At 41.5% G+C, this 26,000-nt stretch overlaps 1 protein-coding gene across 2 annotated transcripts in view; it reads right to left on the reverse strand.

Moving 5' to 3' along the window:
* mpp2b (MAGUK p55 scaffold protein 2b) overlaps positions 1-17,120 on the reverse strand; it is a 94,950-nt gene extending 77,830 nt beyond the window's left edge. For both annotated transcript variants that reach the window (XM_018742133.1, XM_018742132.1), the window contains exon 1: positions 17,084-17,120. The gene's annotated coding sequence lies outside the window, so the exon portion shown is untranslated. The remainder of the gene's footprint in view (positions 1-17,083) is intronic.
* Between the last annotated feature and the right edge of the window lie 8,880 nt (positions 17,121-26,000).

Below are 26,000 nucleotides of genomic sequence, written 5' to 3' on the forward strand. Positions count from 1 at the left end.
TACTGATATCATTTGCTGTTGATCTATGATTTTAAAAATATTATTTATTACGCGACCCGGTCCCGGATAAGCGGAGGAAGATAGATGGATGGATGATCCAAAGATATGAAGTAGCACTGAAAGCTAAATCTATGTTTCAATCAAAGAAAAATTATATATTGTAAAACAAACTGTAAGATGAAAAGTACTGAAAAAAATTATTTAAACAGATAAGGGGTCTCTATATATCTAAACATATTTTATATTACATGTACAATTCATACTCCAGGGAACAAATGCTGTGGCAAAAAAATGAATAAATAATACAGTATATATTTTTTCAAACCACTTCCTATTGTCAAATTATGCAAAATGTTAAAGGGCTCAATGCTTTTCTAGATTGTGAGTTGAGACAGCTAAAATTCCCGACCGTTGGCAAAATCAATAGTGCACTGAAGTAATGTGTTAAGGTATGCACTCTATAAATGAGGTGAAATAACATAATTAAGCAGATCTACCACAGTCTCACTGTACCTTTCTATCTCTGCCATATAAAAATACTGCGAGTGTCCAAATAATTGATATTGATGATACTTCTCTTTAATGTTATATACCTTATTCGCCTTTTTTACAAGCAGGTGAACCTTTTAGCTGCAGAGCTTCAAGGCTGTGGAATGTCCAAGTGCCACCTATTCTGTAGAGTCTGTTATCGATTTTGAATTTCTTTTTTTTTTTTTACTTTCAGTACACCGCCATAATCACTGAGTGAGACAGAGAGCTCAGGAGTTGTTTTACAATTGATCGTGTCAGCTGATCTCATGAAGAATGTCAGCAGAAAGCCATAGGAACATTAGGGCCAGTCTTTGGTAAGGTGTTAAATTAATTGTTTGACAGCCAGGTAGCTTCTCTGGCCATTCCCATGACAAATCAGTGGCACCTTGTTCTGATTCCTCTGAGAATGTCCTTGTGTTCTCAGATGGATAAAAAAACACACACACACACACACACACACTTTCTGAACCGCTTGTCCCATACGGGGTCACGGGGAACCGGAGCCTAACCCGGCAACACAGGGCGTAAGGCCAGAGGGGGAGGGGACACACCCAGGACGGGACGCCAGTCCATCACAAGGCACCCCAAGCGGGACTCGAACCCCAGACCCACGGGAGAGCAGGACCCGGTCCAACCCACTGCGCCACCGCACCCCCTGGATAAAAAAACACACACACACACACACACACACACACACACACATTTTCAGAACCGCTTGTCCCATACGGGGTCACGGGGAACTGGAGCCTACCCGGTAACACAGGGCGTAAGGCCGGAAGGGGAGGGGACACACCCAGGACGGGACGCCAGCCCGCCGCAAGGCACCCCAAGCGGGACTCGAACCTCAGACCCACCGGAGAGCAGGACTGCGGTCCAACCCACTGCGCCACCGCACCCCGATAAAAAAACATTCTGTCACATATCTGCCTGATGTGTCACTCGGTGAACTCCCAACATCCTCTCTAATGCTTCCCAACATGTCCCTACCTCAGCCAACATTAGCATGGAGGTTAATGATACAAATTGTGGCCCGGAGGGTTTAATTTAAAGAACCAGTCAGGGCCTAGCTGTTGCATCTTTGACAAAGGTAATTTACATAAATTGCTGCCAATGACACTCAATAACTTGGTAAACCATTTTTTTGTAAACCACATTAAATAAATGTATCATCTAACTAAATATATATCAACAGTTTATGTAAAAAGGCCTGTTAGCTGGCCACAGGAATTTTGTTTCAGTAATGGCATTCCAAACTTGCAGAAAATTAATTTATTTAGTTTTTGTATTCAGTCTCATTCTCAGCCTTCCACATCATTAAAAATGTAGGCACCTTTGGTAATATTCTAAGTATTTGTTTTATGCTTTATTGAACTGATCACTTTACAAAGAACTTAAAAATAAATGTAACTCAGGACATCCTTAATAAAGAAAATCCCATTCTTGTAGCAACACAAAACTCCTGTCTCAGACTAAAACTGAATTTTGACCATGCCTCAGTTTCAAAGCTGAGACATGGTCCAGTCTATACACCGCACACCACACCGCATTTGCGGAAACCAGTTTGGCAGAAACAACAGCTAGGTATTCTGATGCCCCACAGCCTAAAGTTTGATCTAGCATGTACAATGCATTTATTTTTAATCTCTCTCTTGTCTCTCCTCAGCAGTCCACAATTTTAGTTTTTCCAGAGAAAATTCAGGTCCCTTCCTATACTTGTACACTGACATCAGCAGAAGAAAGAAAAAAGAAATAAAGAAATGCCACCCCAGCCACTGAGGTTGAGTGAGAGACGGAATGAGTGGCAGTCAAGACTTTGGACACATGCCCGAATGAACCAAATCCAGGAAATCACTCACATCCCAGAGGTCCAGAGAAGGTGAAACCTACAATTTGTCACTTCTAAAGTGGGACTGCTGCATCACACAGAGCAATAGCAATGTGCTCCAGTTACCCACTGGCACCACTGAGTGAGCATCTCAAAGTTCCTGGGGGTGCACATTGTTGAGGATCTCACCTGGTCCTCACACATGTCAGGACTTGCCAAAAGATTACAGCAGTACCTCCATTCTTGCGGTGACTGAATAACCCAAGCCTCCCTCCCGCCATCTTCACTAAATTCTATAGAGGTACCATAAAGATTGTACCAACCAACTGCATCACTGTCTGGTATGCAAACTGCAAGGTCCCTACAACACATAGTGAACATTGCAGGAAGGATCACTGGTGCCCCTCTCCCCTCCATACAGGACATGTACCACACAGAGTGCATTCTTAAAGCCATCAGCATCAGGTCTGATCCCACCCACCCTTCCTACAGTCATTTCGTCATTCTGCCGTCCAGAAGGAGATACCAAAGTATGCATACCTCCTTCTACAGATTGTGCAACAGCTTCTTCCTTAAGGCTGTGAGAATCCTCAACAGCACAAACCCCTGGACCTTCCGCACATCCATCTGCTGACACAATTAATTTTTTTCATGCACATATAAATGAAGTATGCACTAGTCCTGTACAAACCACATGCCACTTTGTATAAAGCGCATGTCACTTTAAAAGAAATAATCAAAACAGTTATTTAACTTATTACTGTACCTGTTACTAGCTAGCTGTCTGGTTTCTCTAGTCTCCAGTGTCTGTTTAATTGTTCTAGTTTACAGTTAAATTACATGCCCTGTATAGACTTTTTTTTATTTATATTTATATTTTTACGTACGTATATACATTTATGTCCATTGTGTATATTATATATCGTGTACATTGTTGCCAGACTCTGGCCTGTGTACTGCACTGTCTTGTTTCTGCACTCGTCTGTTGTATTTATCTTTCTTACAAAGTGCACTGTATGTTTTGTGTGGCACAGAGGTCCAAAGAGAAACGGAATTTCGTTCCTCCATATGTGTAACTCACAAACAGGTAGAATGACAATAAAGTTCATTTTGACTTGGACCATTTTCCTGGTCCAGGAAGCTAAATCTATACAGTCCATTATACAAGTGGTCCCCGATTTCCGATGGTACGACCTGCGATTTTTTTCAACTTTAAAATGATGAGGTGGCAATACACATTTAGCAGAAACCGTACTTCAAATTTTGAATTTTGATTTTTTTGCCAGGCAAGCGATATGCGGAGCGATACTCTCTCACAATACTGGGCAGCAACAGCGATCCGCATCTCCCATTTTGTCACACAGAGGTGTATATTACGTGTATTAAGTGCATTATCGACTTACGATATTTTTGACTTATGATGGGTTTCGGGGAACGTAACCCCATCGTAAAGCAGGGACCACCTGTATTCTTGACTTAAGAATAGAGAGTCTGAGCCCAAGCTTGTGTTAAACTAGGAAAAAGTCTTTATCAATATCATTTGCTCTTTCTGGTATTGAAGTTCCTGTAGAGTCCTACTAGTGTGGCATCACAAAACACAATTTTAGGCATGTGAACTCATAACATGAAACTTGCTGATACTGAATCCAGAAAAGGATCCTGCTGTTAGCGTCTTAAGGTTCTTTAAACCAGTTTAACAGTACAGTGTTATGAAGGGATGAAAATGGTTCAGTATGTGGCACTGAGGTTACAGCTACTGTCTTTCACTCAAAGGACACAGGTTCAATCCCACTTCCTGCTCTACGGCTGCAGTCAACATGGTTTAAAGATAAATTCTTCTAAATAAATGAATGTAATTGCTGGTTGCTTTCAGTAAAACAAAAAGATAACCAGCATGTTGCATTTAACCAGCCTATAAACATTAGTGATGGAATCTGGGTACTATTCACAAAGTCCATTCAAGATGACATACAGAAACTTCAGAAAAATTTTTGCAGGATCAACACAGCTTGTTAGTTTTACATTGTCACGCCCACACCTGCACGCAGAGCCGCAACATCTGGTACCAGTCAGCCCAGCCAGATATAAAGGCAGTACCATCCTGGTACCGGGAGCGGAATCTTGCAAACGCCTCCCTACGAGACCTTGTGACTGACATTCAGCGTTCTTCTCCCTGTCCCGAGTTCCCTGTTCCGTGTCTTTGACTCTCCTGGTTTCTGACCCCTGCTTGCTCTCCCGGTTACCGAGTTTTGCTTTGCCCTGGAAACAACGTCTGCACCTCGAAGATCCATGCCTGTCCACAATCTCTGTTTTTGCCTGTCCCTACAAACGCACCCGCACTTGGGTCCAATCCCTTACCTCTCCTGGCCCCGGCGCTGACACACATGCATAAGAGAATACGATCAGTGAGGAAAGAAAGGGTTTGCCCTGTTTTCAGTAATAATTTATTTCAAATTTCATTTCTGGGACTTACAAAGATTAGATTTCTATTCTTTAGAAGTCAATACAGCCTGGTGTGTGGGCCAGAGACAGCCACATGGACGGCACTAAAGTGAAATGTCCTCATAACCTCAACTGCAAAAGGTCTAAACGTGTCATATTTTGAAGTCAGCATATCATGAATCCCCACATAGTACTTTTGCTGTAATAATTATTATAATAATTATTTTGACACTCATGTACAATCAATACAGTCAACACCACAAATAATTAAAACAAGTATTCTTTAGGAGAATCTTCAGAGAAAATACACAACCTTAAGACATCTCGCAAACAATGCATAAAAGTATGACAATATATGAGCGACATAAAGGTAGAGAGAGGAAAGCGAATACATTCAGGTATGTTACTTTGTGGTTCCTATGACAACACATCTAATCAGAGTGTGGAAAATGAAGGCATCATGTACCAAGTAGAAAACAAATTAACAAAGCAGGTCCTGCTCTAACATATAAAGACAGAAAATGATGAACAAACTTAGTCCTGACCCTGCAATGAGTAAAAAGAACATTAGGGAAATGAGAAACTGAAAATAAATCCGTCTTGGTGAACAGCCAGCCAAAACACTTGCTGATGAAGTAACCATAGTGTTGTACCAGGTTAAAATTTTATATTTTTATAGCACAAAAACAAGAAAGGAAATCTTCACTAGCATCCTAATTGTGCACATATACTGTAAATCAGAGCTATTCAATTACTGCTCAGTGTTGTTCACCCTGCTGCCTTGATGGAACCCAATTAAGTTTGTGGGCTCTTACTGGCGTCAAAACCTGCAGGACTCTGCCCTCCAGGACCACAGCTGAAAAGGACCATCGTACACAAACCATGACACGTACTTCTAAGGCAGAAGTAGCTTTGTTCTCTCACTACATGAAGGGAAATAAATGTACAATCTTGACAATATCTATTCACACCCATAATATTCTAATATCATACACTTGAATATTTTCTCAGCTGCCTTGACTTTCCAAGCTGAAACTGTATCTACATTTTGTACCAAGCATGGATAAAGAGACTCTTTTTTAAAATCTATTTTTCTCAGTTGCTAACAGTACGCCATAGTATGAAAAATGACCCATCACAGTACTTACAGACAGGCTCAGGGACCTGAAACAGGTTTCTAAAAGGTAATAATGTATACGGATCTATTACACAATGAGCTCCTGTAAAACAAGAAACCACTACAAAAACTCATAACATACAGTTGGTCCCCAATTTACGATGGTTCGACTTACGATTTTTTCGACTTTATGATGGTGAGCTGGTGATAGCTATTCAGTAGGAAACATACTTCAGATTTAGAATTTTGATTTTTTCCCAGGCAAGCGATATGTGGTGCGATACTCTCTTGCGATACTGGACAACAGCAGCAATCCGCATCTCCCAGTCTGTCACGCAGTTGTGTTTTGTGCATCCCCATAATGTCACAGAAACGCCCATCTGTGTCTCCTGCTACTGGTAGGAAGAAAAAGAGGAGGGCAATCACTCTTGAGGAGAAACTCAAGATAATTGTCCAGCACGAAGGTGGCAAGCCCATAATGGCCATTCCAAGTATGCTAGGCTATGATGTTCTGTAGGTTAGGTGTATTAAATGCATTTTTGACTTACAATATTTTCAGCTTATGATGGGTTTCGTGGAACGTTACTCCATCATAAGTTGGGGACCACCTGTATACTGTATATTGGAACTGTACAACAGACTTTATCCTGAACAGTGGCATTTTTGCTCGTTATGCAATCATATTTCGAGATGGGTATTTTATTCTGCATTATGGGATTGCTGCTTATATCAGACAATTAGAGATGGAAATACACACTCTCAAATCTATAAGATAAGATAACATACCTTATTGTCATTAGATTAAAACTTTAGATTCCTCAGTCCTTAGCAGCCTTGGGGTTGGTGGATGTGGGAGAATAATGGAGGCAGCAGTTGGCTTTTGTGATCAATTTTCTCTGGTTGGGCAGGGAGGGTGTGATGGAGGTCAAAGCTCTGGGAAAGAAGCTGTTCCTCAGTCTACTGGTGTGGGATTTTATTGTCCTGAACCATTTGCCAGGTGGCAGCAGTTCAAACGGCGCGACCAGGGTGTGTGGTGTCCTTGATGATACTGCCAGCCTTCTTCATCAGTCGACTAACATAGGTAGTGTCTAAGTTGGGGAGCTGCATCCCAAAAATGCACTGGGTCACCTTCACCATGCGATGCAGATCCTTTTGCTCGGCGACTATACAGCTGGCATACCACAAACGGCGCAATTAGTCAGGATGCTCTCAGTGGCAGTCCTGTAAAAGTTTAGCAGGAGTTTCTGTGGGATCTGGGCCTTTTGCATTTCCTGAGGAAGAAGAGTCTTTGGTGGGCCTTTTTGACCAGGTGTGAGGTGTTTTAGGTCCATGTCAGCTGCTTTGACACATAGACTCTAAGGAGCTTTAGGCTTTCCACGCTTTCCACTACTTCTCCATGTATGTGGAGGGAGAGGTGATGTATCTCCTTTGTTCTCCTGAAGTCTAGAATTATCTTCTTTATCTTAAAGGTGTTAAGGACCAGGTTGTTGTTCTTACACCCCTCAGATATTCTACCTCAAGCCTGTACGCCAGCTGCTCATTGTCTGAAATCAGCCCAATCATCATGGTGTTGTCTGCGAATTTAATTACGGAGTTGGAGGTGTGGAGAGGGGTGCAGTCGTGGGTGAAGAGTGTAAAGAGCACGGGGCTCAGCACGCAGCCTTGTAGGGTTCCTGTGTTTAGGATGAGGGTGAAGGAAGTGTAGTTGCCAATTCTGACTTGCTGTGGTCAGTTTGTGAGGAAGTGACCCATGAACACAGAGAAGAGCCTAGGCCCAAGCTGTCCAGTTTGCTGACCAGTTTGTGAAGGATGACAGTGTTAAATGCGGAGCTAAAGTCCACAAATAGTTCTCACACATAGCTGTTTGGTTCCTTTAAGTGTGTCAGAGTGGTGTGGAGAGCTGTTGTGATGGCATCCTCTGTGGATCGGTTTGTCTGGTAGGCAAACTGATGTTTACCCAGATCAGGTGGGATGGTGGTTCTGATGTGTGAAAGCACAAGTTTCTCTAAGCACATCATGACTATGGCTTCATGACTATGACTTAAGGCCACTGGGTGATAGTCATCCAGACACTTCACAGTTGGTTTCTTGGGTACTGGAATGACGGTGAAGGATTTAAGGCATGTTGGAAAAGCAGCATGTTGTAATGAGAGGTTGAATATTTTAGTAAATGGCTCTGTAAGTTGGTCAGCATATGCTTTCAGTACCCAGCCAGGCACTCCATCTGGGCCTGCCACCTTGCCTGTGTTAACTTTCTTCAGGGTGGTCCAAACTCGGTGGTGCTGTAGGACCAATGTCGGCTGTCCGGCAGGTGGGTTAATGAGTGGAACAGACCCTCTGCTCTGAGTGTCGAAGTGAGCAAAAAACTGGTTCAGAACATCAGGCAGTTTGGCATCATCACTGGGCAGCAGACTGATGGTCTTATAGTGAGTCAGTGCCTTGATGCCATTCTGCATGCTCCGGGGGTTGTTGAATTGATCCTCAATGCGCTGTTTGTACTTGTACTTTGCATCCCTGATGCCCCTCTTGAGTTTTGCCCATGCTCCACTGTAAGCTTGTTCGTCACCTGACCTGAAAGGTGCATCCCGCTTCCTCAGTAACGTCATTTCACCTATTTCATCAAATAACAGCCGGGCAATAATAATAATGAACTGAAATCTGTCATTTTCTTAACACATCAAAGCCACAACCCAGACCTGCAGATATAACTAGTATAAAGTCTGCAGGATCCAATCTTATTTCAGAGCAAACTCTAAGCAACTCTTGGTCCAGGCCACAGGGACTTCTGGGACTGCAACTCTCTCCTAATTGGTCTTCCAACCTCTGGTATTAAACCTCTTCGGATGATACAGAATACTGCTGCACGAGTTACGTTTGACTTGCCAAAGCGTTCCCATATATTCTCCTGCATCAAAGACTCTGGTTGTGGCCTACGAAACCATCAACAAATCTGCTCCAGAATTCCCCACCTGATCACTGAATATGTTCCAGCCAGACTGCTGCACTATGCCACTTCTGGCCTCAGGGTAGTCCCACATACAAAGGTCCAAAATCAAAAGCACAAAGGTTTTCCATTCTGGATTCAATGTGGTGGAATGACCTCCTTCTCTCACTAAACACTGTTGAATCTTTCTCAACATTCAAGTAAAGTAGCAAAACACATATCTTTGGACTCACCTCTTCGTTATCTCCTATGTGCTGAATGTACTATGCTCTTTTTATTTTTAAAAAATCTATGTATGCAGTTACTCATGTAATGTGTACTGGTTTGTACAGTGGTACAAGGTAAATTGACTGTACTCAAGAATCACACGTCCACATCTACTTTTGTATTTTTTTTCTGAAATGCACATCACTCTGGAGAAAACAGTCTACTAAATGAGCAAATGTAAATGAAGCCTTAATCTTGTCATCAAATAAAGATCATCCACCATCAAACATGCATTAATAATGTTACACAGTGCCAGTAATGTCATAGTGTCCTAGTTGCAGAGATACAGATATTGGTCGTAATCCTGTGTTCTTTATATTATAAACATCTGTGAGCAAAATTGTCAAAATTTACCCTAAAGGGTTGAAACAAAAATGCAAAAAGTATTGGGGAAGGCTGCAAAATCAGAGGAGGATAAACTGTAAAGAAAAATACCATAAATGAGAGGTACGGGTGTGCTCTGTGGGGGGGTGCGGTGGCGCAGCGGGTTTGACCGGGTCCTGCTCTCAGGTGGGTCTGGGGTTCGAGTCCCGCTTGGGGTGCCTTGTGACGGACTGGTGTCAAGTCCTGGGTGTATCCCTTCCCCCTCCAGCCCTATACCCTGTGTTACCAGGTTAGGCTCCAGCTTGCCGCAACCCCGCTTGGGACAAGCGGTTTCAGATAGAGTGTGTGTTGGTATGGGTGTGCTCGCTTGCCTAAAGTAGCAAAAGCCAATACAAAAATCTGTTGGGTGAAAAAAGACAGATGAATGTATTCACCTCCACATTATTTTCAAAAAGTGAAAAATGCTACTAATTTAATCATATACAGTACTGTGCAAAAGTTTTAAGCACTTGGGGAAAAAAGCTGTAAAGTGAAAATGATTCCATAAATAATGCTCTTTATTAATAAACTTCCTATAAAGCTCAGTAACCATCCATCGTCAACAACTGCTTGTCCCGAGGATAACCACCTTGTGTCTTGTTGCTATACTCACTCTTGCCGCTATACTCACTCTTGCCATGGTGTAAGATCTGAGAGTTAAAATGCCACATCTGACAAAACCTCACATTTCAGTATGGTTGTCCCTCGCCCAGCTTTATTGCCTCTATACAGCTGCTTCTGCTTCAGTTGATCGGTATGCCATAGAAAAGCCTCAAGTTCGCTATTTGGAAAATGGTTTATTACTATTTGGAAATTATTTGGAAATGATTATACTTATATGAGCATACTGCTCCCGATAATATAGCTCTGAAGACCCCTAGATCACGCAAGCCCTTCTGCCATGAGAAGGCCCCAATCCAGGCATTAAGTCAACCCCGTTCAATGTGGGTGTTGGACTCCGCCAAAGTTGTGCCTTGTTCCCACTCCTGTTTGTGGTTTTCATGGATAAGATATCAAGCAGCTGCCAAGGTCAGGAGGGCATTCTGTGTGGGAGCCAGAAGGCGACGTCTCTGCTTTTTGCAGATGATGTTGCCCTTTTGGCACCGTCACACAGATGCCTCCAGTATGCACTGGAATGGTTTGCAGCTGAATGTGAAGTGGCTGGCATGAGGATCAGCACCTCCAAGTGTCAGTCCATGGTTCTCTCAAGGAAAAGGATGGCATGCCCCCTTCAGGAAAGAGGAGAGAATTTGCCCCAGGTGGAGGAGTTAAGCATTTTGGGGTCTTATTCAGGGGGCGCAGTGGGTTGGACCACAGTCCTGCTCTCCGGTGGGTCTGGGGTTCAAGTCCCGCTTGGGGTGTCTTGTGACGGACTGGTGTCCCGTCCTGGGTGTGTCCCCTCCCCCTCTGGCCTTACGCCCTGTGTTGCCGGGTAGGCTCCGGTTCCCCCGTGACCCCGTATGGGACAAGCGGTTCTGAAAATGTGTGTGTGTGTGTGTGGGTCTTATTCACAAGAGGGGAGAAGGGAGCATGAGATTGGCTGCAGACTAGGATCAGCAGCAGCAGTAATGCAGTCATTGTACCAGACTGGAGTGGTGAAGGTGGAGCTGAGCCATAAGGCAAAGCTCTCTATTTACTGGAGAGTCTACGTCCCTACCCTCACCTACAGTCATGAACTCTGGGTAATGACCAAAAGAATAACATCATGGATACAAGTGGCTGAAATGAGTTTTCTCCGCAGGGTGGTGGGACTCACTCTCCGTGACAGGGTGAGGAATTCGGACATCTGGGAGGAACTCAGAGTAAAGCCACTAATCCTCCACATTGAGAGGAGCCAGTTGAGGTGGTTCGGACATGTGGTAAGGATGCCCCCTGGGAACCTCCTTTTGGAGGTATACCAGGCACAGCCAACTGGAACGAGACCCCAAGGTCGGCCCAGGATCCGCTGGAGAAATTATATCGCCCTGTTGGCCTGGGAGAGGCTGGGGATCCTCCAGACTGAGCTTGAGGAAGTTGCAAGGGACAGGGACGTCTGGGCTTCTCTGCTCTCCCTATTGCCATTATGAACCTAGAAGGACTAAGCAGCCTAGGAAATGGATAGATAGATGAAGGTAAGGTACCTTACTTCAGGGCACTACAGCAGAAGATGTCATTCAAACTGGCTACCTTCAGAGCCAAAGGTAGCAGCTCTAACCACTATGGCACCTGCTGTCCCTATATAGCTTTCGAGTTTCATGTTTCGTGAAGCACTTTGAAATGCAGCTTTTTATCTCATATATAAAATATTATTATTATTATTATTATTATAGCTAGTGTGTCTTTTTTTTCAGTCATATATTTCACAACATTTTACATTCATTCATTTAGCAGATGCTTTTCTCCAAAGCAACCTCCAATGAACTCTATGTAGTGTTATCAGCCCAACCGATTCTTGATGAATTCAGATCTTAAACACTCTTAAACACTCTCCAGATCTTAAAAACATTATTATTATTATTATTATTATTATTATTATTATTTTACTGTTATTTTGAGAACCGTCTCTGTCTCACAGCTGGACTGCCAGTGCGGCACATAAGAAGCAAACAAGTGCTAATCCACAAGTCCCAAATGAGTGACATCACCAAGATCTAAAAATAACCACCCCCACCCCCCCAGGCTCCTCTCATTACCTCACAGAAGGAAGTGATCGTATCCAAGACGACAGCAGGTAGCATTCTGCCCCCTCACCATGGCAACAAGGCAAATGTGTAAAATACAGTGCAAAACCACTCTTGCATGGGGAAACATTAAAATGCATTGCCTCAGCACACCTGTTTTCTTTTGATGTCAAATATTTAATATATTTTTTTCTTGCAGACTGTATGAAATGGTGAAAAAATGTTATGCTCTGCTAATTACAGCCAAGCCTGATCATATGACATTTGCATAGCAGCTGAATTGAGGGAATTGGTTTAAATGCCAGCTTAACAGGCAGGGTCAGTGGGCCATAATGAAAGCTTTCAATCTCTTACTTAAAGAGAATTTTGCAGCATAAGTACACAATTAACAATTAACCCAGTCAGCAAAGCCTGCTCATGGCTGTTTCATACATAGCCACGGCCTAAACCTCAATTTCCCTTTCATGAAGTGTGCAGCTCCACGTAGCATAAGCCAATGAGGCGCGGACTTTTCCCCAGTGATGTAGAAGTTATGAGCCAATTGGGCACAGACTTTTCAACAATTTATTATAACTTGAAAAAAAATCCAAAATAGAGAATAAGTTATTTTATTACAGTTTTGAAAAATGTTTTCCTTTTATTCATTTTTTGTCGGGGGCACGGTGGTGCAGCGGTCTGGGGTTCAAGTCCTGCTTGGGGTGCCCTGCGACAGACTGGCGTCCCATCCTGGGTGTGTCCCCTCCCCCTCAAGCCTTGCGCCCTGTGTTGCCGGGTTAGGCTCAGGTGCGCCGCGACTCCGCTCGGGACAAGTGTTCTGTTTATGCTTCATCATTTTTTATAACAATTTGTTTAATAGTGGAAAAGCCTATATGCATCTACTCCTATAATGTACATTGGTTTATGCAGTGGTATGTGACTGTAGTCAGAAATAATGTGTCTGTATCCAAATGTGTCCCTCTGTTGATGTAATGCACTTTTTGTATTGTTCTCGGAGATGCACTGTGCTTTGTGAGAAAAGCTTCTGCTAAATGAATAAATGTAAATTTCAATGTGTGCGTCTTTGGTATGTTTACGCATACATACTGTACAGTAAATCAGCAAAAAATACAATTTCAGCCGTGATTCAGTCTTTGTTAATTTCCATCTTGATTATGATTAATATCTTATTATCCTAATGTTATGATTACTGTCTTCATAGACCGTTTTTCAGTGTTTGGAGGGCGTTTGTGGAAACATCTGGGAATGTGCGTAAAGTCTAGGAGAGTGTCATTTTTCCCCCATTTAAATTAGAAAAGGACCAGTTTACAGACTCTTGATATTCAGAAATGAATTAGGTCCGTATAACGGGGGATACCTGTACTTAAATGTAGTTGTTTATTGTCATAGAAATAAATGAATGAATGAAGGAATGGATCTCATAACCACCAATACAGAATACTGTAGACCTGGGAAAATTAAGAAGTGCCCTTGAAGATATTTCCATGGGAAAAGCCAAAAATAAGGTTCTAACTGAGTTTAGCAGGTCAAATATATTTGAAATGAATTATATGGATACCTAAGTCAATGCATGCGTTTGACAAACAAGGTCAGAGAAGTGAGCTTTATGATTTATTCTAAAAAGAAGTGTACACTGGGAAACCAGGGAAAGTTCGTTCAATACTACACAACACTGAAACCCTTTCTTGATTTTAAAAAAAGCATTCATACTGAATATGTACAGTAGTGAATGGGCTAGTACAGGTAGCAAGGTTACAAAAACAGAAAAAAAAATCTGTAATTAACTGCAAAAATGTATTAGTTTCATCAGCTAATGCTTCAAAGAAGATTCACTTATTCAGTTGTATCTGTACATTTTGCTAAAGTTGAGAATTTGTTAAGTTTTTCCAACAAGCTACAAGAAAGAACTACTTGGAGAACTCCGTAATCTTACGGACCAAAGCTGTAAGGATGGCAAAAATTCAACAGAGAAGAGCAGTTAAATCTTTTGCACATGAATATTAAAATACTAGAGGAATCAAAAAAAAAAAAAAGTTATTTAGTTCCTTTGAGCTGAAAAACACAATTTCTAGATTTCCATAGCACTCTAGCTGATTTCTAAATTAATGAGCATCCACTGAAAGCAGCATGCCCCTTGGGTATTTTCTTTGAAAAGCATTACATGAAGACCAGAACACAAGGACTTGCATTTGCACATTGAGTCAATGGGCCAAATATAGGCTACACTCAGACATCATATAACAAGGTCCCATACAAAGAAGAAATACGACAATGACTTGTATCAGATGCTTGTATCAAACATTTTGGGAGAAACATACACACTTAATGTCACACCCATAAGGTTTTGTCCTTCAGAGGGTCAATCAAGCCTTATTAAATGTAACGGATAAACCTTTACATTACCCTGACAACAATGTACAAGGAGGATTGGAATGGGGGTGGCTTGACTGACTCCCTCTTAATAGAGGTACTGAATGGAGGCAGATATTCTTCCAAACAGTTTGTTGATATGGTCACATTTCTTCCATAACAAACCCAACTATATACACCCTATTTCCTATCACACTGATAATCTCAACCAATCACTACCATCAATTAAGATAAATATAAATTACAACTGTAAAAGCAGATCCAAAAATATTATTTTTCATTAATTTAGCAGACTCCACATCAACTTAAAATGTTAAGCTACTTTCAATAACACAGCAGCACAATTTTTACTGGCACATCTTCGAGTAAGTACCTTGATCAAGGGCATTCCAGCAGAGGGGTTGGATTGGGATCTGGGTACTACCTTTTAAGATTACTTTCTAGACATACACATGTAATTGTCAATTATTCAAATAATATAAACAGCTTTCATGACAGGAGTGCCATTCCAGTGGCATAAATAAAACCTTAATCTTGACATCAAACGAAGACCATCTAGCATCAAACATTTGTTAGTAATGCTACACAGGGGCTCTAATAGCAGTGTCCACATGCTTTGCAGGGTGAAAGAGGTAAGCAGTGATTTGTATTTCTCATAGCCATATGTGAATCAGTTTATTAAAATGTCTCCATCCACAGTGTACCTTGCCCCATGCCCTATAATGGGAATTCGGCTGTATTGATTGCATGGAATAAATTTATCTAAATCTGAAGAATGCTAACACAAAAAATCTAGAAACTGCTGAGGTGACACAAATGTGCTCACCATCACCAATGACATTCAACCCCAATGTAATGCAATACTAAGATAACTGGACATCCTTTGACACCAACACCACATTGTTGACCTTAGCTCCAGCTATATTCATATATGGTATTTCTGCATTAGGGAAGAATCAAAGCCAAGCCTGACGAAGAAGAAGTGGTTCTCTAAGTCTGTTGTTCCATTTGTTCCTACCCTTCAGCTCTACAGAGGCCCATGAGATGAAAACAAGCCTCATAAGTCTGCTTTCCACTTAGGCCCTGACATAGTGCCTGAGGTAGGCAGACACACTAATCGTCATTCTGAGCAGTGGCAACAAGGAAGAGTAATACTTAACTTGAAAACCAAGGAGGAATAAAGGATAATTTAATTTAAAAAAAAAAAAAAAAAATCAAACCAATAGTGGACTGCAGCAGAGAAACAGTCTTTATTATCTGCACAGAATATCTTTACAACAGGCTGTCTGTCCTCATACAGGAGTTGCAGAAAATCACTGCACTTTAAAACAATGTAATATTAAAATCACTAACAGCATAAGCAGACCCTTTTACAGCTGGTGATAATTAGGAGCTTGACTACAAGAACATCACAGATGTAGTTTCACTACGTTAAAGATATGCTTTTTTTATTTTATTCAGTTGCTGTGACCTCCCAGCCCACCCCAGCCTTTTGCATCTTTTGCAGTCAAAGCCCTAAACAGGAAGAGTATATTCACAACCAAACTATGAAGGTAGCAGTATTTCTCACACATCTGGTCTTAGTCATCAACCACATAATAATCAAATTTGATATAATTATGACAATATTGGTTCTGCCATACTCTTACCTGTATAGATTTCTCTATACATTCAGTACAGTGTATCCAGATGTCAGGTGATGAGTCATCCCCAATACATGCATGAGTAAACGTGCTGAGCCTCACACGTCACTTGATGTGCAAGTGTGGGGGGTGCCAGACCTTTTCAGCACCCTGCCCTTACGCAGATCTCAAATAAAAGAGGAGAATATGCCTAAGTATAGAGATGAGTGGTTCAATGCTTACCCACCAAGAACCGGATATACCTTAGCATCTATCAACCTTGATCAGACATGACTACTGTTATACCACCCTTGTGCCAAACATCAGTTCACACTGCACCAGTGAAGTGTTTCTCTGCAAAGAATTTGGTTAGATCTTGCCAGACATCATAATTATCAGTGCACTCAAATATGCAGCTTGTCTTTTTCTAAGCAACAGTACATTTTTGGATATCTCTACATGCTTTCGTCAAACTAAATGGGATGAATGTCACCTGCAGTGAAACATTCTATGCTCCATGTCTATATTATATATTACATAAGAATGAATAACTTGCTTAGTGAAGCATATATGATGACATGTTCCTTCCACCAACCAAGAAGAGACTGATATTGAACGCTGCTCACAATGAAACATATTATTCTTACCACGTGTGATTATTAGTGGCTCCAACTGAAGGAACGTTGTCCATATAATATACTACAGTGAAGCAGCTCTTTTCCTTAGAACCACAGAATAGATGATGATCAGATGAAAGAAAAAGATGAAGATACAGTGTATCGGATACACACGTCACGGGACACAATCAAAGCCCCCCGTGTGTAAAAAACCAACAATAAAAAGGCTGCAAACCACAGAAAAAAAAAAAAACAAAACAAATTGCTTTCACAAGCGGTACAAAAACTGAAATATAGCATCGGGGGGTGTGTGTGTATGTCTGCTTACCTGCTCTGCCCTGTGTTCCTGAGGTTCTGTGAATGTGATTCGCGTCTCTGTGCCGCTGTAGAGAAGGCTGTGCTCTTAAAGGGGCAACGCTCCCCTGTCCCTTATGCGGACCCCACCGGCGGCTCCAGTGGTCACAGCAGGATTCATCTCGGAAAGCATCATTCCATTATTGAGGTTTTTACCGAAAAATTAAACTGACAAACAAGCAAACAAAGTATTTATTATAAAGCAGCTTTACCCATTAATATGCTTGGATGCTCGTTCAGTATTGGTACCTTGCAGCTCAAGATACTACAGAAGTAGTGGGATTCGAGGAGCAGGACGTGGATCTTAAGGAGTTATTTCCTGCTGGACCGCAGTAGAGTTGCAGAAGTCATGAATATTATAGGACTAGATGGTCCATTGTGTATCCACCAGTTATACTGTACTTCATTTCGCTACTCTAGTACCAGTGGTAGAGCGGGGGACAATTGTAGTCTATCAGCTGGTACGCTAAATATATATAATACGATTGATAATTTCAAGTATGCTATGTAATTGTGTGGGGGCATGGTGGTGCAATGGGTTTGGCCTGTGCCTGTTCTCTGGTGGGTCTGGAGTTCAAGTCCCACTTGGGGTGCCTTGTGATGGACTGGTGTCCCATCCTGGGTGTGTCCTCTCCCCCTCCAGTCCCGTGCCCCGTGTTGCCGGGTTAGGCTCCGGCTCACCGCAACCCCACTTGAGACAAGTGGTCTCAGTCAATGTGTGTGTTTGTGATTGTGTACTTAATGGATGTAATCTAATTTTGTAATGGACTATCATGTGGGTTTGCAGTCTTACACACACACACACATTTTCTGAACCGCTTGTCCCATACAGGGTCGTGGGGAGCCGGAGCCTAACCCGGCAACACAGGGCATAAGGCTGGAGGGGGAGGGGACACACCCAGGACGGGACGCCAGTTCGTCGCAAGGCACCCCAAGCAGGACTCAAACCGCAGACCCACCAGAGAGCAGGACCCGGTCCAACACACCGCGCCCCCCATTGCAGTCTTACAGTATTACAAAAAATGTGAACCAAGTTATTCAAACAGAGTCAAAATATTAAACAAAATTTATCAAAATCTGACAACATGTTTTCATGTCCTTTGTTGTATCAACATATCTCTATGGGAGCATTTCACAGTTATTATGAATTTTTCTTTTTTTGTATTCTGTTTCAAAAAAAGAGAAGGAGGACCTCAAGGAGATCTTGAGCTCCACTGAAGAAAATGAATTTTAATTACATTTTAAATTCCTCAAAAATGATGAAGTGACAGATTCATTCTGTTTTCAGAACTAAATTATTGCTTAATGGATTGTTCTCATGATGAAATTTTTTAGGATGCACCTTCACTTCTGCAGAGTGCATTCAGGATCCATGCAGTGAGGACATAGCACATGAAGTCCTTTAGTTCTCCAGATGGATATGAATCAAAATGATGTTACAGGGAGTTATAATGACATCCTATTTTTTTTTTCTGTTTGCAGTACCTTCTCTACGAGTTGTTTTAGGGTGTATGTTCAGGCCAGCCATTTATGCCGTGATGACTGAAGTATAAATTATGAAGTTATAAAGTTTCCAAGACTTTGTTCTAATTGTGAGATGTTTGCTCTGCTGCTCAGCAGTCAACGCTCAATGGTAAATGTACTCATTATTTATCTGAAATTTTATTACGCTACATCTTATTTTAAAACGGCCCTGTAGACTGGCAATAAATAGTTTAGTGAATGGAATACAATGTTTTCCATGTTTCTTCAAAGATTAAATGCATCATCTGCATTCCAGTTCAGTCCATTCAACCTTTAAGGATTCGGTGTCTTTAATAAGGTCACATTGCTTCCAAAAGCAGGTGTTTTCTAGCTAAACTCGGTTTCCTTTGTTCTGAGAACTAGCAGTGAACCAGAACAAAATAACTGTGACCTTTCATTTAAACCTGGGAATACACAGCCACCTTGTGGGTCAATAATGTAAACACTTTTTTTGTTCAGTCATTATAAGTATGCATTATTTCATAGACAATGTCATGTCACAGTCACAACATTTCCTTTAAAAATATTACTTTACATAATATGGAAACTGTTCTGTTTGACATTGATTATTATAAACTGACATTTCATTATTAAGAAAAGAAGTCAGTATTTATTATCGATAATTCCTAACATAGGGTCACAGATCCTATCACAGAAGCGTAGGTCACAAGGTAAGGTAAACCCTGTATAGGACACCAGTCGAATCACACATACATGTAATAATGGCAATTTAGAGTCATTGGTTTGATCGAAATGCATATCTTCGAACTGTGGGAGGAAACCCACATGAAAAGAGAACATCCAAATTCATAACAGACTGAACCAGATTTAGATCTACAATCCAAGAGGTGTGAGGAACCAGTACTGTCCCCTGTGCCCTAAAAAAATGCCACCAAAAACAGATACAGGTGGTCCTCAAATTTTGGTAATTTCACACATTATTCATGTTGAAATAGTACTAATACAGAGTAGTAATTATAAAGTACGCATTATTATATTATATTATATGGAAAGCGGCTTAGGTCTATTCGAAGTCGCACTGCTAGGTACAGGAACAGCTTTTACCCCACTGCTGTGAAAGCATACAACACTCACCAGTGTGCCACTTTTTGCAACTAGCGTTGGACTGTTCCCTCCAAGCACATCGGCACATTACCTGTTTATCACTTTAAGTATTCTCAGTTTCAAGTACTCTGGCTGTCTATTGTTATTTATTTTTACTCTTATTTATTGAAGGGGGCGCGGTGGCGCAGTGACGCAGTGGGTTGAACTAGGTCCTGCTCTCCGGTGGGTCTGGGGTTTGAGTCCCGCTTTGGGCGTCCCATCCTGGGTGTGTCCCCTCCCCCTCCAGCCTTACGCCCTGTGTTGCCAGATAAGGTTCTGGCTCCCCGCAACCCCGTATGGGACAAGCGGTTCAGACAGTGTGTGTGTATTATTTATTGTTATTGTTTTGTTTTTGTGCAGTATTATCTATTGTTTTTTGTTCATAGTCTGTGGAGAAGCACTCAAACAAGAACTGGTACTCATACACGGTACTTGTTGTTGTAGCATCCGGACGGGCAAAAAGTAAAATGACCCCACGTGCCGAGTGATATTAGGAGTGCACTGTGCAGACTGTAAAGCACTCGATGGAGGTGAAACAAGAAACACAGGACAAGGAAAAACACGCTGTGTTCGAACTAATGTGAACAGTGAAACGCTACTCTGTGAGTATGACTGGACTCAGAGACGTGACAAAATACCAGACATGGAACACTGGACCAGGACTGGAGAACAAGAGGCAGGATCTGACAGGACGGGCACTTGGGACTGGAACATCAACACCTATGGGACAAACTGAGGAAACAAGAGAGTACTGATCGCTAGGAGAGCACAATGAAACAGCTGATTAAGAATTCGCAATCGGTCCTCCATCGCTTGCTCCTTTTATGCCTCCGCAGCCTATGAGATTGTGAACATTGTGAGATTGTGTTGGCTAATGGGCAGGGGGTGCGGTGGCGCAGTGGGTTGGACCACGGTCCTGCTTTCCGGTGGGTCTGGGGTTCGAGTCCCGCTTGGGGTGCCTTGTGACGGACTGGCGTCGCGTCCTGGGTGTGTTCCCTCCCCCTCCGGCCTTGAGCCCTGTGTTACCGGGTAGGCTCCGGTTCCCCGTGACCCCGTATGGGACAAGCGGTTCTGAAAATGTGTGTGTGTGTGTGTGTGTGTTGGCTAATGGCACCGAGTGGCGCCTCCTCTGGCCGGGAGGGGTATTATCCCCGTGGGTCGTGATACTTTTACTTATGATAATAAACCTTGAACTTTGAACCTTATGTTACATTATATCAGTGGGGGAGCGGTGGGTTTGGCCGGGGCCTGCTCTCTGGGAGGTGTGGGCTTCAAGTCCTGCTTGGGGTGGTTCGTAAGTATGGGTTGTACGTAAGTTGGACATTCGTAACTCGGGGACTGCCTGTAATTACATTTCGTATCTACCGTATCTACTGTCCACCTGGACCGCACTCCTCGTTTCTCTAAGGAATTAGAAACTTTATGATCGATTTAGTCATTAATCATGACAAAATTATCTTGAGGGTGATTTCAATATCCATATAGACGTGTCGTCAGATACTCTCGCTAATAGTTTCATGTCTATCTTAAATTCCGTCGGTTTTACTCAGATTTTTAAAGGTCCAACTCATTCCCATAACCATATGTCCAATCTCGTCATAACCTACAGCATAGATGTTCATCGTGTAAACATTATTCCTTTAAACGAGACTATCACTGTTCATCAGTTATTAACCTTTGATCTATACCTGACGGTGCTGTCTGGCAACAGTAGGATCAAAGATATCGATGAAAATGCTTCTGCTAAAATTCATCGATTACATTACAAAATCTGATTTTGGAATAAGCACAGATACAGATCAGATGGCTTCTATAATTAAGTGGTGAAGTTCACCTTAGATTCTGCGGCTCCACTTTAAACTTATTCGCACTATAAGAAACTTGCTGTGGTTCAACAAATCAACTTGTACAATAAAGTTAGAATGTCGTAACTTAGAGCGAAAATGGCATTAAACTAAACTGAACGTTTATTATGTAGTTTGGTCTGATTGTCTAAAAAATTATAGAAAAGTACTTTTTCATGCCAGATCCTAATACTATGCAAAATTGATTCATGAAAATCAGAAAAACTCTTGTTTCTTGTTTAATACCGTCGCATACTTAACTGGTAAACACAAAGATAAACAATGTATTTCTGCTTCCATTACTAATGATGAATTTATGTCGTTTTTCAATAATAAATTAGAAAATATTTGGGCATCCATAGTGCCCTCTAATTCGGTCCAGGCCAGCGTAAGTGGTTCTGACGATGATAATATTAGTTGCTATCCGCACCATTTCAGTAGCTTCGATGTAATAACCGTAAAGGAAATTACCATGCTAATTCGCTCTATGAAAGGTACTACCAAGCCTTTAGACCAGATCGCCACTAAATTAGTGAAAGCTGCAGTTTCAGAACCTATTTTTCATATTTTTAATACGTCCTTACTTAATGGCTGTGTTCCAAAAGTTTTTAAAGTCACTGGACCGTAGCTATGATGGAGGGGTTATACACACACACACACACACACATTTTCAGAACCGCTTGTCCCATACGGGGTCACAGGGAACCGGAGCCAACCCAGTAACACAGGGCATAAGGTCGGAGGGGGAGGGGACACACCCAGGACGGGACGCCAGTCCGTCGCAAGGCACCCCAAGCGGGACTCAAACCCCAGACCCACGGGAGAGCAGGACTGTGGTCCAACCCACTGCGCCACCACACCGGAGGGGTTAGAATCATCAGATTTCAAAACAAATTGTTCACGATTAGCTAAATAATGATGATTGTACCTCCTCCATCTCAGCTACAGTCCAATATGGTGTGCCACAGGGCTCTGTGCTGGGTCCATTATTGTCTTCAAACTATATGTTTCCATTGGATGACATCATTCACAAACACAATGTAAGTTTCCATTCATATGCCAATGGAACACAGCTATATGTATCGTTTAAGCCTGATGACTCATCACACATAGTGTCTTTAGCTAATTACTTCACCAATATAAAACTATGGATGAGTGAAAAATTTTTATCTCTAAATGCGACTAAAACAGAGGTACCTGCGGTGGGTGGTGATGCCAAAACTCTTGACACAATTACACCAATCTTTACCACAAATGGTATAAGCTTCAAGGTATAGATTGTGTTGTGGATTTGGGTGTCTTGTTGGATGGAAAGCTGTCATTTGTGTCTCATGTTAATGCATTGACTAGGCCATGCTTCCTTCAGTTGAGAAACAGCTAAATTAAGGCGATTCCTATGTAGGCAGGATGCTGAGAAACTAGTTCATGCTTTTGTTTCAAGCAGGCTGGACTATTGTAACACTTTACTATCAGGTTGTCCATACCAGACTGTGTCCAGGCTACAGTTGGTACAAAATGATGCTGCGAGAAGTGTCATGAGAACTAGGAAGTACAGCCATATAACACCGGTCCTTTAAATAGCTGCATCGTGTCCCGGTTACATTTAGAGTTGATTACAAAATCCTACTTTTGACCTTTAAGGCAATACATGGCATTGCTCTGGTTTACCTTTGTGAGATTAATGATTCTTATATCCCAGGACGATATCTTCGTTCATTGGATGCGGGTTACCTTAAAGTACCTGTGATCAATAAGACCTCAGTAGGAGGTCACGCCTTTAGCTATAGAGTACCTAAACTCTGGAATAGTCTACCAGTTACTGTCAGAAATGCCCCGTCGCTATCAGTCTTCAAATCCAGACTAAATATTTACATGTTCACTCAAGCATATCATCACAAAATTAAATTCCACTTAGCTGTGTTCCTGTTTTCACCACCTCTGTATCAAAATGTATTAAATTAATTTCTATAAGTTATAAACTACTAATGATTTCTTCTTGTTGAGCATTGTTTCCCTACAATAAGACTTGAGGAGGCCGGCTGGCCGTTACAGAAGCACCCCGTGCTGACTGAAGATGATGATCAACCTCCATGATGGATGAGATGTACCTTGCTGAACTGGGAAATCAAGCCATCATACAGCAACAGTGCCATTATTACCTGTGAACTGACTTAGAAGTCCCATTTAATCTAGAATGCCCAGGATGGGTGAGCAACCACTGGCACTGGGACCCCCAGAGGTTTTTTCTCCCTCGACTTTCACTTGGGAGTTTCTTTATCCTTTCCTCCGTGGCCAGTAAGCATAATTATAGTTTCATAAAAGCATTGATAATGTTGAGGATCATAGAGAATTTTGGTGGTCTTCGTAGCTCGGGCAAATGGTTGAGTTGTCCGGTGTTGTCAGGCTTGGCATTTAGGTTGCAAATGTTTCATCATCAATCAAGGTGACATCATCAGTCCACAAGTTGTATGATTTGTGTTGGATGCTTCTTCCTTTATATCCTTTATATATGGTTTGATGGGTGGGATTGCCTGAAGCTTGGATGTGATTGGTTGGTTTCATGTCACCTTGAGCATGAGCAGTTCTTCTGATTTCTGACTGGTCGGTTGCTGGTTTCAAACTGGAACCGGTTCGATACCGGTTAGGTCCTCAGGATAATTGATAATCTTATGCTAGGTCTGTAGTTTCTTTGTTTCCTTGTCTGTAGTCAGCTGTCTTCTTTGTTTGATGTATTTGTTTCTTTGCCTTATGCCTGTGTTCAAGTGTTCTGCATCACTGCATGCAAAGAGTGCTCTATGAAAATTGATTGAATATTATATGTACTGTTATTTTCATTTTTAAATAATTTTTCTTTATCTGCACCAGCAAAATACTCACATTTTCACTTGCATTACATTTACTTATTTAGAAGACACTTTTCTCCAAAGTAACTTCCAATGAACTCTATGTAGCATTATGAGCCCACACACCTTATTCACCATGGTGACTTACACTGCTAGATACACAACTTACAATGGGTCACTCATCTATACACCAGTGGAACACACTCTCTCTGTTACTTACACACTACAGGGGAACCTGAACTGTATGTCTTTGGACTGTGAGAGGAAACCCACACAGACAAAGGTAGAACATGCAAACTCCACACAGACTGAGCAGGGATCGAACTCAAGCCCTCTCACACCACCCTCGCGCTGTGAGACAACAGCGTTACTTGCTGTGCCACCCCACTGGAGAATTCACTTGCTAGCCATTGGAAAAAAGTACCCTGAATGAAATCACAAACGAAATTTTCTGTAAACAAAAATTTTTTTGTAAGTCAAACACAGTCTATAACAGATATACTTATTGAGTAAAAAAATATGGAGCCTTGCACCAGTGCAGCCAGTCAGTGTTATCATCGAGCAGATGGAGCACTCTTTCTAAAACATTTCAGTCAAATATTAGGACTTGAAAATAATGTATTAAGGTTGACGTGATGGTTGTAAGACCAGGTTGCCTTAAGTGACATATGTCATAAATCAATAACAACCTGTATTGCAATGGTTCAAAGGTGAATAAGTGTGTACAGAACGAGAGAAAAGTCATAATGAATATCATTCATCATCGGTATTTAGAATATCTCGCAAATATATTGATATTGCTTCATCTTTGATGTTTTGCAGCAGACCCACTTTGATATGATTCAAGCGATCAAAAAACTCATTTAATTTAATTCGTTTAACTCATTTTCATTTAATACACTTTCTGTATTGCTAACAGTGGAAATACTTTTGTTCAAGCCAATTTTATGTCCTCAAATTATGTACTTCTATAAAAGGCAGCTTCTTTGAAGCCTAAAAAGTTATTCCTTATATACTGCGAGTTTTATAATGAGAATTGTTCTAAGACATAAAAGACTTAGTGCTACTACTCACAATCCTGTGGCATGAATGTCATGCACAAGCACAAGCTTGTCCCTTTCATATCATTTCATGCAGCGGATATAATGATGTATAATGGTACATATTTGGCCCACTAGATGGTATATTAGGGCTGACAGTCTAAAAGTCAACCCTGGTAAGACATGAGAGTTTTGTTTAGTGTAAAAGTAAATTATTATGTACCTGAATGTGATACTGATTTAATTTTATGTTCTCGTCATGTCTGTTCTCTTTCTGAGCTATTACATTAATTTTGTAGTATTCTGTGCAGAATTAATATAGCAGCTTTACATAGCATTTTTAATGACATTTAGAAACTTCATTTTAGTAACTATCCGGTCAGTATGAATAGGTTAGAAGAATATTAAAATGCAGTTATTGTCATTTAAAATGTGAGATAACTTGAAAATCACCCACAAAAAATTGCAACTTAATCATCCATCAAATTTATTTGCACATAAGCGTTTGTCCAATACAAACAAAAAGAATATTCTCT

Source organism: Scleropages formosus, chromosome 25 (assembly GCF_900964775.1).
Source record: "Scleropages formosus chromosome 25, fSclFor1.1, whole genome shotgun sequence".
NCBI lineage: Eukaryota > Metazoa > Chordata > Actinopteri > Osteoglossiformes > Osteoglossidae > Scleropages > Scleropages formosus.